Below are 15,531 nucleotides of genomic sequence, written 5' to 3'. Positions count from 1 at the left end.
TTTTCGCTTCAGATCCTTTCTGAGTGAGTCGATGAGGGTTCCTCTTGCTGATCAGCACTTCAGAGCGAACGAGTGTGTCTCCCGGTCCAGAGTGGGTCTTCGCGGTGGCAGACGGTCGAGCTGGGTTACTCCCTTGCCTGCGGTTCTTTGGGTCCGGTCCTCCAGAGCGGTGCGTATAGTTGCAACTTTCCTAAAAGAGCAACACAGTCGTGCAGCACGTCCTTTTCAGGATGGCGCTCCGACTGTGCGTTTCTGGATGCGGGGGTTTCCTGTCACCGGATGATGGACACGATCACTGCATTGCATGTTTGGGGGTCCAGCATGTTAATGCGGTGCTCGCGGGCGGTTCATGTCGTCATTGCGATGCCATGACCGTTGCACAGCTAAGATCGCGGCTAACTTTCGCAAGAGAGCGAGCCACCCCAGTTGCCTCCTGCTCTAAAAAAAGCAGCGGGCGCTCGGGCAGATCTGAGGGTTTCAGCGGGAGCTAATCCGCCGCCCACGGGCTCGCGGACCTCTCGCTCCTCACGGCGCTCCATCCAAGCTTCGGGTGGTGAGAGTGATCCGTCTAACCAGATGGTAGCTCTCACACTCGCTGACACCGGAGATCAGATGTCCTCCGCGGCATCGGAGGGTGGGCTTTCACTGTCCGACGAAGATCCGGACCCGCTCGCCCCCTCCGGGCAGGTGAGCGCTGTCGAATCGGATCCTGAAGCGGACATGTTAGCCGTGCTTTCCCGGGCTGCTTCGGCCGTGGGGTTGGAGATGGTTTATCCCCCAGCTCCGCGGCCGGACCGACTAGATGGGTGCTACGTAGAGGACCAGAAGGCGAAGCCTTCGAAGCCTCTCGTCCCCTTCTTCCCGGAAGTGCACAGTAGGCTCACGCAGTCCTGGAGGGCACCTTTCTCTGCCCGTGCTGCGAGTGCCTCCGCCCTCACCGCCCTTGACGGCGGAGCTGCCAGGGGGTATGAGGCGATCCCGTCAGTGGAGCGCGCTATCGCGGTCAATCTTTGTCCGCGCGGCGCCTCTACGTGGCGGGGTTTGCCCCGCCTCCCGTCCAAAGCCTGTAGGTTGTCTGCCTCCCTCGGAGCCAGAGCTTATAAGGCTGCGGGCCAGGCTGCTTCTGCTTTGCACGCGATGGCCACCTACCAGCGCTACCAAGCGCAGGCGCTGGCCGAGCTGCACGAGGGCGGGTCCAACCCAAGCTTATTACATGAGCTGCGCACCGCGACCGACTATGCTCTTCGGACTACTAAGTCCGCCGCGTGTGCGCTGGGGAGGACGATGTCCACACTTGTGGTTCAGGAACGCCACCTCTGGCTAAACCTGGCCGATATGCGCGACGTTGACAAAGTTCGCTTTCTTGACTCGCCCATATCCCAGGCTGGCCTGTTCGGCGACACCGTCGGTGAATTCACCCAGGAATTCAAGGCGGTGAAAGAGCAGTCGGATGCGATGGGCAATGTCATCTATCGGCGTGGCCGTAAGCCCGCTCCGCCCGCCGAGCCATCCACCTCCGCTGTTCCTCGCCGAGGGCGCCCGCCAACGAGTGCTGCCCCGCCCCCGCCTGCGCCTCCGGCCAAGCGGGCGCGGCGTTCACCTCGAAAGCAGGCAGCCCCTCCTGCCCAGGGCGCCGTTAAGTCCGGTAAACGGACCGCGAAGCGTCCCTGAGACAGGCCATCCGGAGAAGAGGAAACTTGCTCTTTCCCCGCTGGAGGGCGGGGCCCCGATAACAACGGTACTTTTCAGTGCCACCAAAACATCAGTAAAAGAGCACTTTTTCCCTTCCCCGGATGTGACTGCACGAGTTCTGCCAGTCCGGGACGCGCTGCCTTCCGGCTCGCAGACTCTACGTGCTTCGCCAGTGGCTCACGAGCGCTGGGGGGACGGTCTCCCTTTCCTCAGCCCTCCAGCCCCCTCTCCGGAGTCAGGGTGCGGAGCCAGAGCGAATCGCTCTCCTCCAGCTCTTCCGCGGGACCCTCGGTGGCTCATACGCACAATCAGACTCGGTTACGCGATTCAGTTCGCGAAACGGCCCCCCAAGTTTACGGGCGTGTATTTCTCCAGGGTCAACCCCCTGTCCGCCCCTGTCTTGCGAGAGGAGATTGCTGCCCTCCTGGCGAAGGGTGCAATCGAGCCGGTTCCTCCAGCCGAGATGGAGAGTGGGTTTTACAGCCCATACTTCATCGTACCCAAAAAGAGCGGTGGGTCACGGCCAATCCTAGATCTGCGCGTTTTGAACCGCTGTCTGCACAAGCTGCCGTTCAGAATGCTCACGCAGAGGCGCATTCTCCAATGCGTTCGTCCTCGGGATTGGTTTGCAGCCATAGACCTGAAGGACGCGTATTTCCATGTCTCCATTCTTCCACGCCACCGCCAATTTCTGCGGTTTGCGTTCGAGGGTCGAGCGTGGCAGTACAAGGTCCTCCCCTTCGGGCTCTCTCTGTCTCCGCGGGTCTTCACCAAACTCGCGGAGGGTGCCCTAGCGCCCCTTCGGCTCGCGGGCATTCGCATACTCAATTATCTCGACGACTGGCTGATTTTAGCCCACTCGCGGGAGCAATTGATTATGCACAGGGACAAGGTGCTTCGGCATCTCCGCCTACTGGGGCTTCAGGTCAACCGAGAAAAGAGCAAACTCGCCCCCGTGCAGAGGATTTCTTTTCTCGGGATGGAGCTGGACTCGATCACCATGGTAGCGCACCTCTCCGAGGAACGCGCTCGCCTGTTGCTGAACTGTCTGAGGGAGCTCGACAGCAAACTAGTGGTCCCACTGAAGTTCTTTCAGAGGCTCCTGGGGCATATGGCATCTGCAGCCGCCGTCACGCCGCTCGGGTTGCTCCATATGAGACCACTTCAGCACTGGCTTCACGATCGGGTCCCCAGACGCGCATGGCACGCGGGCACACACCGGGTCTCGGTTACTGCGCTGTGTCGCCGCGCCCTCAGCCCTTGGAACGACCCCTCGTTCCTACAGGCCGGTGTGCCTCTAGGACAGGCGTCCAGCCATGTTGTTGTTTCAACAGACGCTTCCAACACGGGTTGGGGGGCCGTGTGTCGCGGGCATGCGGCTGCGGGCCTCTGGAAGGGTGCCCAGCTGCATTGGCATATCAATCGCCTAGAGCTGTTGGCAGTGTTCCTCGCTCTCCACCGCTTTTTACCGGTGCTGGAGCGGCAACACGTGCTGGTCAGGACGGACAGTACGGCGGCGGCGGCGTATATCAACCGCATGGGGGGTATGCGCTCTCGCCGCATGTCTCAGCTCGCCCGCCGTCTGCTCCTCTGGAGTCACCCGCGGCTGAAATCGCTGCGCGCCATTCACGTCCCAGGCACGCTCAATCGTGCAGCCGATGCGCTCTCACGACAGCTGTTACGCCCTGGAGAATGGAGACTCCACCCCGAGTCTGTTCAGCTGATATGGGCGCGATTCGGGGAGGCCCAGATCGATCTGTTTGCTTCCCCCGAGAACGCTCACTGCCAGTTGTTTTTTTCCCTGACCGAGGGCTCTCTCGGCACGGATGCACTGGCCCACAGCTGGCCTCGGGGCATGCGCAAGTATGCGTTTCCCCCAGTGAGCCTGCTCGCGCAGTTTCTGTGCAAGGTCAGGGAGGACGAGGAACAGGTTCTGCTAGTTGCGCCCCTTTGGCCCAACCGGACCTGGATATCAGAGCTCTCACTCCTCGCGACGGCCCTCCCCTGGCGGATCCCTTTGAGAGAGGACCTACTCTCTCAGGGACAGGGCACCATCTGGCACCCTCGCCCCGATCTTTGGAACCTCCACGTGTGGTCCCTAGACGCGAGGAAGACTTAGGTAACCTACCGACTGCGGTGGTTAATACCATCACTCAGGCTAGAGCCCCCTCCACGAGGCGCGCCTACGCCCTGAAGTGGAGTCTATTCACTGAATGGTGCGTCTCTCGCAGAGAAGACCCCCGAAATTGCCAGATTAGTGTTGTGCTCTCTTTCCTTCAAGAGAAGTTGGACAGCAGGCTGTCGCCCTCCACTCTCAAGGTTTACGTGGCCGCCATCTCCGCTTATCATAGCGCGGTAGCTGGCGGCACCGTGGGAAAGCATAACCTGGTCATCCAGTTCCTTAGGGGTGCTAGGCGAATTAATCCATCTCGCCCCCCTCTCATGCCCTCTTGGGATCTCGCCCTCGTTCTCACGAGTCTGCGATCCGATCCCTTTGAGCCACTCGAATCAGTATCTCTAAGATTTCTGTCCCTGAAGACAGCTCTGCTGGTTGCGTTGGCCTCCATCAAGAGGGTCGGGGACCTGGAGGCATTTTCGGTCAGTGACTCGTGCCTGGAATTCGGGCCGGATTACTCTCACGTTATCCTGAGACCCCGCCCCGGTTATGTGCCCAAGGTTCCTACCACCCCCTTTAGAGATCAGGTAGTGAACCTGCAAGCGCTGCCCCCGGAGGAGGCAGACCCAGCCCTTTCTTTACTTTGTCCAGTTCGCGCTCTGCGCATTTATGTGGACCGTTCTCAGAATTTTAGATCATCTGAGCAGCTCTTTGTCTGTTATGGCGGTCGGCAGCAGGGAAGTGCCGTATCGAAACAAAGATTATCCCACTGGATTGTGGATGCCATTTCACTCGCTTATTCGAGTCGAGGTCAGCCGTGTCCCCCGGGAGTACGTGCACACTCCACTCGGAGCGTTGCATCCTCTTGGGCGCGTGCACGCGGCGCCTCTCTAACAGACATCTGTAGAGCTGCGGGCTGGGCGACACCCAACACATTTGCAAGGTTTTACAATCTGCGAGTGGAGCCGGTTTCCTCAAGGGTATTAGGTAACCCTTTGGTGATTGAGGAGACAACTCGGTAGGGTGTTGAAACACGCTTGCTGCGCCATTCTCCCTAACACGGAGGTACGTGCGCCTTTTTTATCTGTCAGTAAAGTTCCCCGTCAGGTGAGCCCTGCAGATTCCTCCGTGGCCCCCAGCACTGACTCAGCGGAGGAGTCACTTGCTGGCCCACTACGTTGTAGGTCTGCCCGCTGGTCAGCCCGCATTTTGGGTATAGGTGCCTGCTATGCGTGATCCCCACTAGGCGATCCCATATGCTTATTCCGCCACGGTTAAGTCCCCCCCCTGGGCGGACCCGTGTCTTCCCTCTCCGCTAACCACTCTTTGCTATGCGTACTCCCCCTTTTTAGGGCTAGTCCATAGGTAAATTCTGCCATCTATCCCCCCCTTGGGTAACGGATGGCCTCCGCAGCGTCCTCCCTATCGGGATTGCACGCTTCCCAACGTACTGTCGTATTCCTAGAATTATCTAGATGCTCACGACTTCCCAAAAAATATATCTAAATCCGTAAAACTTCTGTTGAAGTAGGATAAATTAGGGCCAGGGACACGTTGGAGGACCGCGCCCCCCCATGATGTGGGTGCGTCACGCTTGCTTGACTATCTCCTCATCGGGGGTGTTGGTAAGGTGCAGTCATTGTGGCGCTTTCCATATTCTCCCATTCATGGCACTGAAGTTCCCCAACCGAAGGGGAACGTTCGAGGTTACAGAAGTAACCCTTCGTTCCCCGAGGAGGGGAACGGAAGTGCCATATTCCGTCGCCATAATGACTGTCCCTTAGCTGTTTGAAAGTCTCTTCAGCTTAAAAGGATGGCGTCTGCTGGCTTCAGGTGTGCTTATATGCTGAGATAATTGCAGATGTCGCACACCTGCGCAAGCTTACGCTGCCAATTAATTTCATTCATTGGCCCGTTCAATACTCTCCAGATAAGCGGCTTCTGATCCGAATCCTCCCATTCATGGCACTTCCGTTCCCCTCCTCGGGGAACGAAGGGTTACTTCTGTAACCTCGAACGTTGCTATGGTAACACGACAACTACAGTAATTGATCAGTTGTGGTGATTCTATAGTTGCCATGGTAACCCAGCACCTACTGTACTTAATCTATTGTGGTGATTCTACAGTTTCTATGGTGACACAACTACAGTAATTAATCTGTTGTGGCGATTGATTAGTTGCTATGGCAACAAGAAATTCACAGTACGTAATCTATTGTGATAAGTTGCTATGGTAACACGACAACTACAGTAATTGATCAGTTGTGGTGATACTATGGTTGCTATGGTAACACAACAACTACAGAAATTAATCTCTTGTTGTGTTTCAATAGTTGCTATGGTAACACGACAACTAAAACAAACAAATTAATTAAAAACTATGCTATACTGTATATATTATAGTATTTACAACTCGTTGTAAACATACGCTCCAGCTTTTTACTATAGCAAACTAATAAACTCTAATAAATACTGTAGTATACTTCAGTTTTTACTGCAGTAAACTGTGGAATATTGTAATATATAGTTTACACTATAGTTAAAAGTATGTGGAATATGATAGTATATAATATACTGAATATTTATAATACCCTAACTATAGTAGGTCATTGGTTTATATTACTATAGTTGTGTTACCATGGCAGCTATAGAATCACCACAATATATCAGTTACTATAGTTGTCGTGTAACCATAGCAACTATAGAATCAACACAACAGATCAATTACTATAGCTGTCGTGTTACCATAGCAACTGTAGAATCACCACAACATATCAATTACAATAGTTGTCGTGTGACCATAGCAACTATAGAATCACCACAACAGATCAATTACCATAGTTGTTGTGTTACCATAGCAACTGTAGAATCACCACAGCAGATCAATTGCTGTAGTTGTCGTGTTACCATAGCAACTGTAGAATCACCACAGCATATTAATCCAAGTGCTTTACTATAGTATTGTTCAAAAACCTTAGTATTTACTACAAATCACTTTTTTTTCTATGTGCTTGCTCTCTTTATTGTGTATGATCGCTAAGCGCCAAACACATATTTTACAGCTCCCGAGTGAGCACATTTACACGTTTCCCCTTCATTGCATCTAATTCTCTGCCTTGTTTTTCCCGGCTTTCACAAATCTCCAACCTCATCAGAAATGTGATTTTACCTGCAGCTGATGCTAGTCAAGCATTAAACATCTCTGCGCTCTGAGGCTGCATTTACATGACAATGATGTACTAAAAATGGAACCGCTTTCCTTTGCATTTTTAAAAAAGTTTTGTGTGCACGCAACAATGTTGTCAAAACGATCCCCATTCACAAAACTTGTGTAATAGTGCTGTATGAATGATGTGAGTTAGTAGTGGTATCTGTGTGTTTGTGCAGGAACAATACTCTCCTGCACTTCTGTAGTTCGCTAGTGTTGGTCTGCTGATCAACAACTGCATTCAACGTGCTCAAATATGTCACTTTGGGTGTGTTTTGTTGTATGTTTCAGATGACAAATCCACTAGAGGGCGCTGTCTATATATTCTGAATCTGAAATACGTTACTTAGTGTAAATTTGTTGCACGTTTTGGATCACAAATCCACTAGAGGACGCTGTCTATATTTTTTGCGAATCTGAAATATGTTACTTAGGGCCCTATCATATGCCCGGCGCAGTGTGGCGCAAGACGCGGCGCAGTAGTCTTTTGGTAGTTTCAGCTTGGCGCAAGAGTGGTTTTGAGGCGTTGCGCTACGCTGTTTAAATAGCAAATGCATTAGCGCTCATTTGTGCACCCATAGGCGTTCTGGTCTAAAAAGGAAGAGGCAGACCGCTGGCGCGTCGCTATTTAGAGAAAATATAATAGATTTTTCATTAGACCAAAACTAACCCGGTCTAAACTCCAGCGCAGAGTTGCACCTCGCTTACACACTGCTTAATACACACAAGAGAGCAATACGCAAATATCTTTACATATGAAAAAATTTAAATATTAATGATATATATAGGATATAATAAGAATAGATATAGGATATAAATATAAAGGATTAAAATATTACAAAACATATTATTTTCTAGCCTACATAAATATGAAAAATCACTGCTGTTATGTCTTCTTCATCTCGGGAGGCTTTTTCAGTTCATTCATAACAATTTGCTTTTGTATAATGTTATTATTATTGGCAGTATTATTTATTATATCCATATTTATATTTGTTTTATTAAAAACAAGCTTAGATTTGTCCACCTGTCAGGTTTTAGACCATATGGGGCATGGCAGGTGTATTTGGAAATAACTCAGTATTTTGAGCACACTTGGTCATTATTGTTCATTTATTCGTTTGCTGGAAATTAGAACTGAATTTAGAAATAGTTTTGAAACAAATCTTTGCACTTAACAAACAAAATTAATTATTTATAGACTAATTGATGTCTGTGTGTAAAGGTTTCCCTATCCAAGAGCGAAAGTGAAAGTAGATCCATTATCTCTCATTCTCACGCAGTAGATGCTCTGTTTAACAGTTTTCTGTTAAAAAACTGTCAACTGTGAACTGTTTGCTTGTGAAATGCTCAGTTTTTCCACTTTTTTCTACTTTACGTCCTCTAAATAGCGAATGCGCTCTTGGCGTGACGCAGCTGGGTCTTAAAGGGAATGGGAGATGAGACTCTGATTGGTTTATTCTCAAAACACACCTATAACTCATTAAGAAAATAAACTCAACCCATTTAGCCCTTACGCCTTGGCGCAAAGCGCATTTTCCCGCCCGTAAATTAGCAAAAATGAGTTCTGACACGCCCTGAAAGCGTTTGCGCCCTGCGTTTTGCGCTCTGCGCATGGACCGTCAAAATAGAGCCCTTCGTGTAAGTTTTGATACACATCTCACATAACAAATCCACTAGAGGGCACTGTCTACTTTTTTAATCTGAAATACATTGCTTAGGGTGCATTTGTTGTATGTTTAATATCACAAATCCACTAGGGTGCGCTGTCTATTTTTTAATAAATCTAAAATACATTACTTAGTGGACTTTTTTTGTACATTTCAGATGACAAATACGCAACAGGGCGCTGTATATCTTAAATACAATACTTAGGTTACTTTTTCCACTGGAGGGCGCCATCTATTTTTATTGGGAATCTGAAATGTTACTTAGTGTAAACTTTTTGTATGTTTTTAGATGACAAATCAAGTAGAGGGCGCTGTCTACATTTTTTTGATTCTGATATATGTTACTTAGTGTACGTTTTTTGTATGTTTCAAATAACAAATCCACTAGAGGGAGCTGTCTAATGTCTGCATTTTGGCAAATCTAAAATGCATTACTTAACATGCATGTTGTATTTTTGGATGACAAATCCACTAGAGGGTGTAGTCTATTTTTGAATTATCTGTAATAAGACACTTAGGGTATGCTTGCTGTATGTTTGTGATCACAAATCCACAAGAGGGGGCGTTGTCTATTTTTTTTTTTTTTTGGTGAATCTGAAAATGTTACTTACTGTTCGTTTGTTGTACGTTTCAGATGACAGATCCACTAGAGGGCGATGTCTACATCCCATTTTTATCTTTGACCTATAATTTGATGTGGCTAGTAAAATCTCCTTCACCTTTCTGTCCATCTTTCATCCTAAAAACACCAATATAACTTAAAACATCTGCCAGAAATGTGCCATTATAAACTGGTCAGTTATTGGTGTGTGTGTGTGTGTGTGTGTGTGTGTGTGTGTGTGTGTGTGTGTGTGTGTGTGTGTGTGTGTGTGTGTGTGTGTGTGTGTTTCTGTAGGGTCAGTTTCCACCACTCCGGCTCAATCTCTTGTCCATTAGTTGAAACATAATCCTGTGAGGAATGCTGTCCTGTTTTCTGCTTCATGCTTGATCCACACGCACGGCCAACGCAAACAGCTTGGCAACTGCGGATTCTGATAACAACGGACAGCTAAATCTGATATTTGGAACAATCTGAACTCACTGTCCCAAAACTCATTCCAGTGTCATGCAGTAATCCAATCCTCCGCTTCCCCTTATTTGGTGACTAGATCCAGAGTACCAAGGCTATAACAGCTTTGGATTTTTCATTAGTTTTAACAAGTGTCAAACTGCAAGCTTGTCACATATTCATATCAGTTTTATATCTCATAAACACAATGATTCCCAGAGATGGGTTGCGGCTGGAAGGGCATCCGCTGTGTAAAAACTTGCTGGATAAGTTGGCGGTTCATTCCGCTGTGGCGACCCTGGATTAATAAAGGGACTAAGCTGACAACAAAATGAATGAATGAACACAATGACACTGTTTTGGTGCACACTAGCTTATAGATGAACAATACTGACATCTAAAAAAACCTTTAATTTCATTTCATTGGCAGCTTTGCACTGGTGCCGGAGGGATGTGAGGGTGAGTAAAGATGACATGAATATCTCTTTAATGAATCTCAATAAGGACTACACATTCTTGTCTACAACACTAATATCTAAAAGCTCATTGGCTGGATCACGGTGATAGATGATCGTGCTTAAGTGATCAACACGATGAGCTGATGTGTAATTGGGCAGCTGGACAGTGAAGTGCGGCTGTGGAAATGAGTGTTTTTATTTGAGTCACCTTGTGGCTTCAGGGCGGCGGGAGGGGTGATAAGAGGCTGCTGGCGGGATGTTAAGAGTTTGGGAGTATTTTCAGACCTCTGCGTCGAATGCGAGACACTTAGATGTCAAAGATGGAGGTGAGATCGCAGCCAGCGGTTTCTGAGGCTCAATGCAGCATATTGAGTCTTCACAGCTGCCAACAACACTTGAAGGAAAAGTTTGTACAGCAACACTTTCTATAATCATGTTATCTTTTTTTTTTTTTTTTTTTGTAAGGACACTTTGCATGTTTTGTCGTGCATTTGGTTGGATTATTAGATTTTTTTTAAGGATAGCGGTTGCACAAAATTGATATGGGTTAATTTTAAACAAACAAATTAAGTTGAACATTACTAAATTGAATTTATTTGCAACCACTTACTTTTTTTCAGTGTACATGAAGGGGTGTTTAAACCGCAAAAATGCAATACAGGCTCATTGTGGATATGTATCCCTGTCTACATTTCTGGAGAGCATGAATTGTGTACCCCGAGATATGTCTGGCTGCCGTTTGTCTTTAACATGAACGCTACGAGGTGGTATGACACCGCCGACAGATTCTGTTCCCTCCTTTTTTTAGCACTACCAGCTGACTGCTTATCTCAGTGTGGACAGCTTTTCTGGTGTTACCAGTTTGCCCAGTCGCTCACCACATACGTCAATGAACTTGGGAAGCGGAGCAAAGTTGACCGTGTCAATGGGGGTTTGATTCTGACAAAGAATGATTCCAGAAACCAGGTAAAACAGAAGCAAAAATTAAATTAATAAACAGCAGGCTGAAAACAAGGTGAAATCATGCGGCCGCAAGGGCTTTCCTTTTCTAGAGTGCTTTTGAAAACACTATTGGTTGGGTTTAGGGAAGGGGTGGGTGGCTCAGTCGGTCAGTCAATTGACAGCAGGTTGGCCTAGTCTGCTGAAGTGTATATTGCGCCCTCTGGTGGATTTACGCAAGAAGAGGACGCGCAAGAGGAAATTGTGATCATCAAAAAGCGAACACAGCAGCCTCTGGTGGATTTGCAAAAACAAACAAAACAAAAAAAACACAGACATACCCCAGTTACATATTTCACTGTCCCCACAAATGTAGAGCTTGGTATGCATCCACAATGAGCCTTGGTTGCAAAAATGTATTTCTTTCTTGGAGTTTTTGCAACCCAGGCTCATTATTGATACGTATCTCTGTATACATTTCTGGGGAGCACCAAATAAGTCTTAGGAGCTACGTTTTAGCAGTTTTCGTTTTCGCAAATCTGCCAGTGGCCGCTATGCATGCCTTTTTCAGATCTCGAATTTCTCTTGCGAGTGCCATTCGTGCCTGCTGTTCCCACGTAAATCCACCAGAGGCCGCTGTTGACTGACTGATCTACTGACCTCCTTCACCCATCCAGTGTTTTCAAAATCAATCCAGAAAAAGAAAACCCCTCGTGGCAGCCAAATTTTTACCACGTTTTCAGATCTTACCACCTTCTCACCCTGTTATTTACTTGCTTATTATTATTATTTTCATTCATTCGTTTCCTTTTCGGCTTAGTCCCCCTACCAATCTGGGGTCGCCACAGCGGAACGAACCGCCAAAATATCAAGCGTTTAATACGCAAAGGATGCCCTTCCAGCAGCAACCCATCACTGGGAAATTTTATTATTTTTCAATTTATTTATTTATTTATTTGCTTTCTAGGACCGTTATTCCCTGGACTTGAACCCCGTCGTCGTGGTCAACTCCTCTCTGCATCTCAAGTCTGCCGACGTACGCAGTGAGCTACGGGGCAAATTAAGGTAAGCGGTACACGCAAAAAGAAACAGAAGCTGTCAGCGGCGTCATACCGCCCCATAGCGTTCATTTTAAAGACGAAATGCACCAATACATACCTCTGGCTACATAATTCACGCTCTCCAGAAATGTACACTGGGGTACGTTTTCATAATGAGCATGTTTTTGAGTTTTTGCTTTGTTTCTAGTCTTGTTTCCATATCTAACATCCTTAAATGAAGAAGACTTTATATTTGACCAAAATATATTGTCGTTTTCATAGGTCATGAATATGATCATCAATATGAATGAGACTGTATGCATGCTTATGAAAACTGTCATTGGCTCAGTTTCAGAAATAAAGAGTTAAAATTAAGTTTGTTTTTCTTTAAAACAAGCTAAATAATCTTACTTTAAAGCAAAATTTTGATGAGTTTGCTTACTGAACTGGCCGATTATTTATTTTGTTTCAAGGAAAGACTCAAACTTAATTTCTGACTTATTATTTCTGAAAGTTTTCATTAGCGTGCATAAAATTTCATTCATGTTCCTCATTACGAAGCTTTCATAACAGCCCCCCTTCAGGTAAAGTGTAGTTTTTGACAACCCGAATACTTTGAGAGCTGCATGACAATACATGTTGCTTTATTAAATGGTTGTAAAATCAGTCCATAGTTTAGTTCGGGTATTAAGACAGAAGTTTGCTTAACATAAGGAGCTTGTGGAGCAGCTGCTGGACATTAGTATGAGCCAGATGAGCCTTCATCCCTCTTCAGAAGTCCAAATTTAAGACACATATTTATTCTATCAGCGGCCCAGGCTTTTACTCTTTACTGTGCATTGTTGTTGTTCATACTTTTACTACATTATTACTTTTATTGTAATTTATTCTGTTATAGAATGTGCGTTCAGTGCCAAAACTGAAGTTAAATGTGCTTCATAAATAAACTTAACAACTTACTTCAGAAGTCCAGAAGAAAACTTAGTTTATAAGTGTGTGTGTGTGTGTGTGTGTGTGTGTGTGTGTGTGTGTGTGTGTGTGTGTGTGTGTGTGTGTGTGTGTGTATGTGTGTGTGTGTGTGTGTGAATGATTGTGTATGGGTGTTTCCCAGGACTGGGTTCTGGCTAAAAGGGCATTCGCTGTGTAAAACATATGCTGGAATAGTTAGTGGTTCATTCCACTGTGGCAACCCCTGATAAACAAGGACCTAAACCAAAGAAAAATGATTTAAATAGATAGATGGATGGATGGATGGATGGATGGATGGATGGATAGATGGATAGATGGATGGATGGATGGATGGATGGATGGATAGAATAAAATAATGGATGGATGAAATGATGGAGGAATAGAATAATGGATGGATGGATGGATGGATGGATGGATAAATGGATGGATGGATGGATAGATGGATGGATAGAATAAAATAATGGATGGATGGAATGATGGAGGAATAGATTAATGGATGGATGGATGGATGGATGGATGGATGGATGGATTAATGGATGGATGGATTGATTGATGGTTGAATAGATGGAATGATGGATAGATGAATATAATAATGGATGTATGGATGAATGGATGAATTAATAAAATAATGGATGGATGGATAGAATGATGAATGTTTGGAATGATGGATGGATGGATGGATGGATGGATGGATGGATGGATGGATGGATTGATTGATTGATGGTTGAATAGATGGAATGATGGATAGATAAATAGAATAATGGATGAATGCATGAATAGATATAATGATGGATGGATGGATAGAATGATGAATGTATGGAATAATGGATGGATGGATTGATGGATTGAATGATGGAGGAATATAATAATGGGAGGATGGATGGATTGATTGATGGTTAGATGATGGAATGACGGTTGAATGATGGATAGATTAATAGAATAATGGATGAATGCATGAATAGATAGAATGATGGATGGATGGATGGATGAATAGAAAGAATAATGGATGAATAGAATAATGGATAGATAGATCTTAGTATATAGGTATGTGTGTGAATGAGTGTGTATGGTTGTTTTTCCAGTACGGGGTTGTGGCTGGAAGGGCATCCGCTGTGTAAAACATGCTGGAATAGTTAGCGGTTGATTCCACTGTGGCAACCCCTGATAAACAAGGAACTAAGCCGAAGGAAAGTGAATGAACATTAATGAAAGCTTACTGTAAATTATTTCCACTGTGTATGATGTTCTGTTGCAAAGTTAAGTCCTGGCTCGCATATTCAAATAAACCTTGTAGAGTCATCTTTAAATCATGAGAGACGCATATTTAGCCTCTTTCGTTTACTGGAAAGTATTCAGCTTTTAAATGGAACTGCTGACTAGTCTTTGGCCTCCCATCACGCGCATAACTTGGGATTTCTAAACATCCTGCCGTATTAATGTCCTCTCATCTGCAGATGATGATGATGATGATGATGAGTGCAGGAAAAATATGTTTGGAAAAACATGAGACAAAGACAGACTCTGGCAGCACCTGGGTGGGTGAACCCGGGCCACAGACCAGACATCCCGGCTTGTTCAGAAGGATCAAAGCCAGTCAGCGCAGGCATGCTAGATATTCAAGTGCCTTTACAGATGGTGATGTTGACTCTGGACGCCTGTGCAAAACCTGCATTTAAAGGCATCTTTACACAGTCGATTTCATTTAGTATCTGCTCAGAAATCAGTGTACAGACCAAACGGTGAAACTACGCAAGCAACTGCAATTCATCCAAATTCCACTGGGGGCTGGCTCCAAAACAGAGCACATTTCTATTGACTTCAATGTTAAAACGGCCAACTTTACAGCAAAAAAAAAGTGTGTACAGCCTGGTATAAAAGAGGTGTTGGTGTATATTGCTAATATTACTGTCATGAGTGTGAATTTTTCATAACTCATCTGTTTCATACATATTAAGCCTTAAAATTCTGCATAATTAAGGCGTGAATGACAGCCTGGTCAGCTCAGCTGATTCCGGCTGATTAAAGCACTGAATTCTGCAAATATATCGTATTTTTCCTTTTGTTTAATGTGACCTTGCACAGTCAATTGCCTTTTTGGGTTATTTCTTACAATTATCAGATAATTGGGCATGCTGTGCTCACAAACCATGCCCACATGTTGCCTCAATCATACTCTTCAGAAACCTATGAGTGAGGTCATGGACACTACGTCCATTTTTTTGCAGTCTATGGTAAAGCTCTATGCTGCAATAATCAGTTTGTGTGATGGTTGTGTTTGTGTAAATATGTTTCTGTGCCACCTTTGCTGTGTAATGAGGCATTTCGTTTTTTCAACATGATTTCGTAAGTTGGGTGAACAACTTGCAATTCCTGAATTTGTTAATTCAACGT

Source organism: Danio rerio, chromosome 18 (genome assembly GCF_052040795.2).
Source record: "Danio rerio strain M-AB ecotype USA chromosome 18, GRCz13ab, whole genome shotgun sequence".
Lineage (NCBI taxonomy): Eukaryota > Metazoa > Chordata > Actinopteri > Cypriniformes > Danionidae > Danio > Danio rerio.
This window is presented reverse-complemented; position numbering follows the sequence as displayed.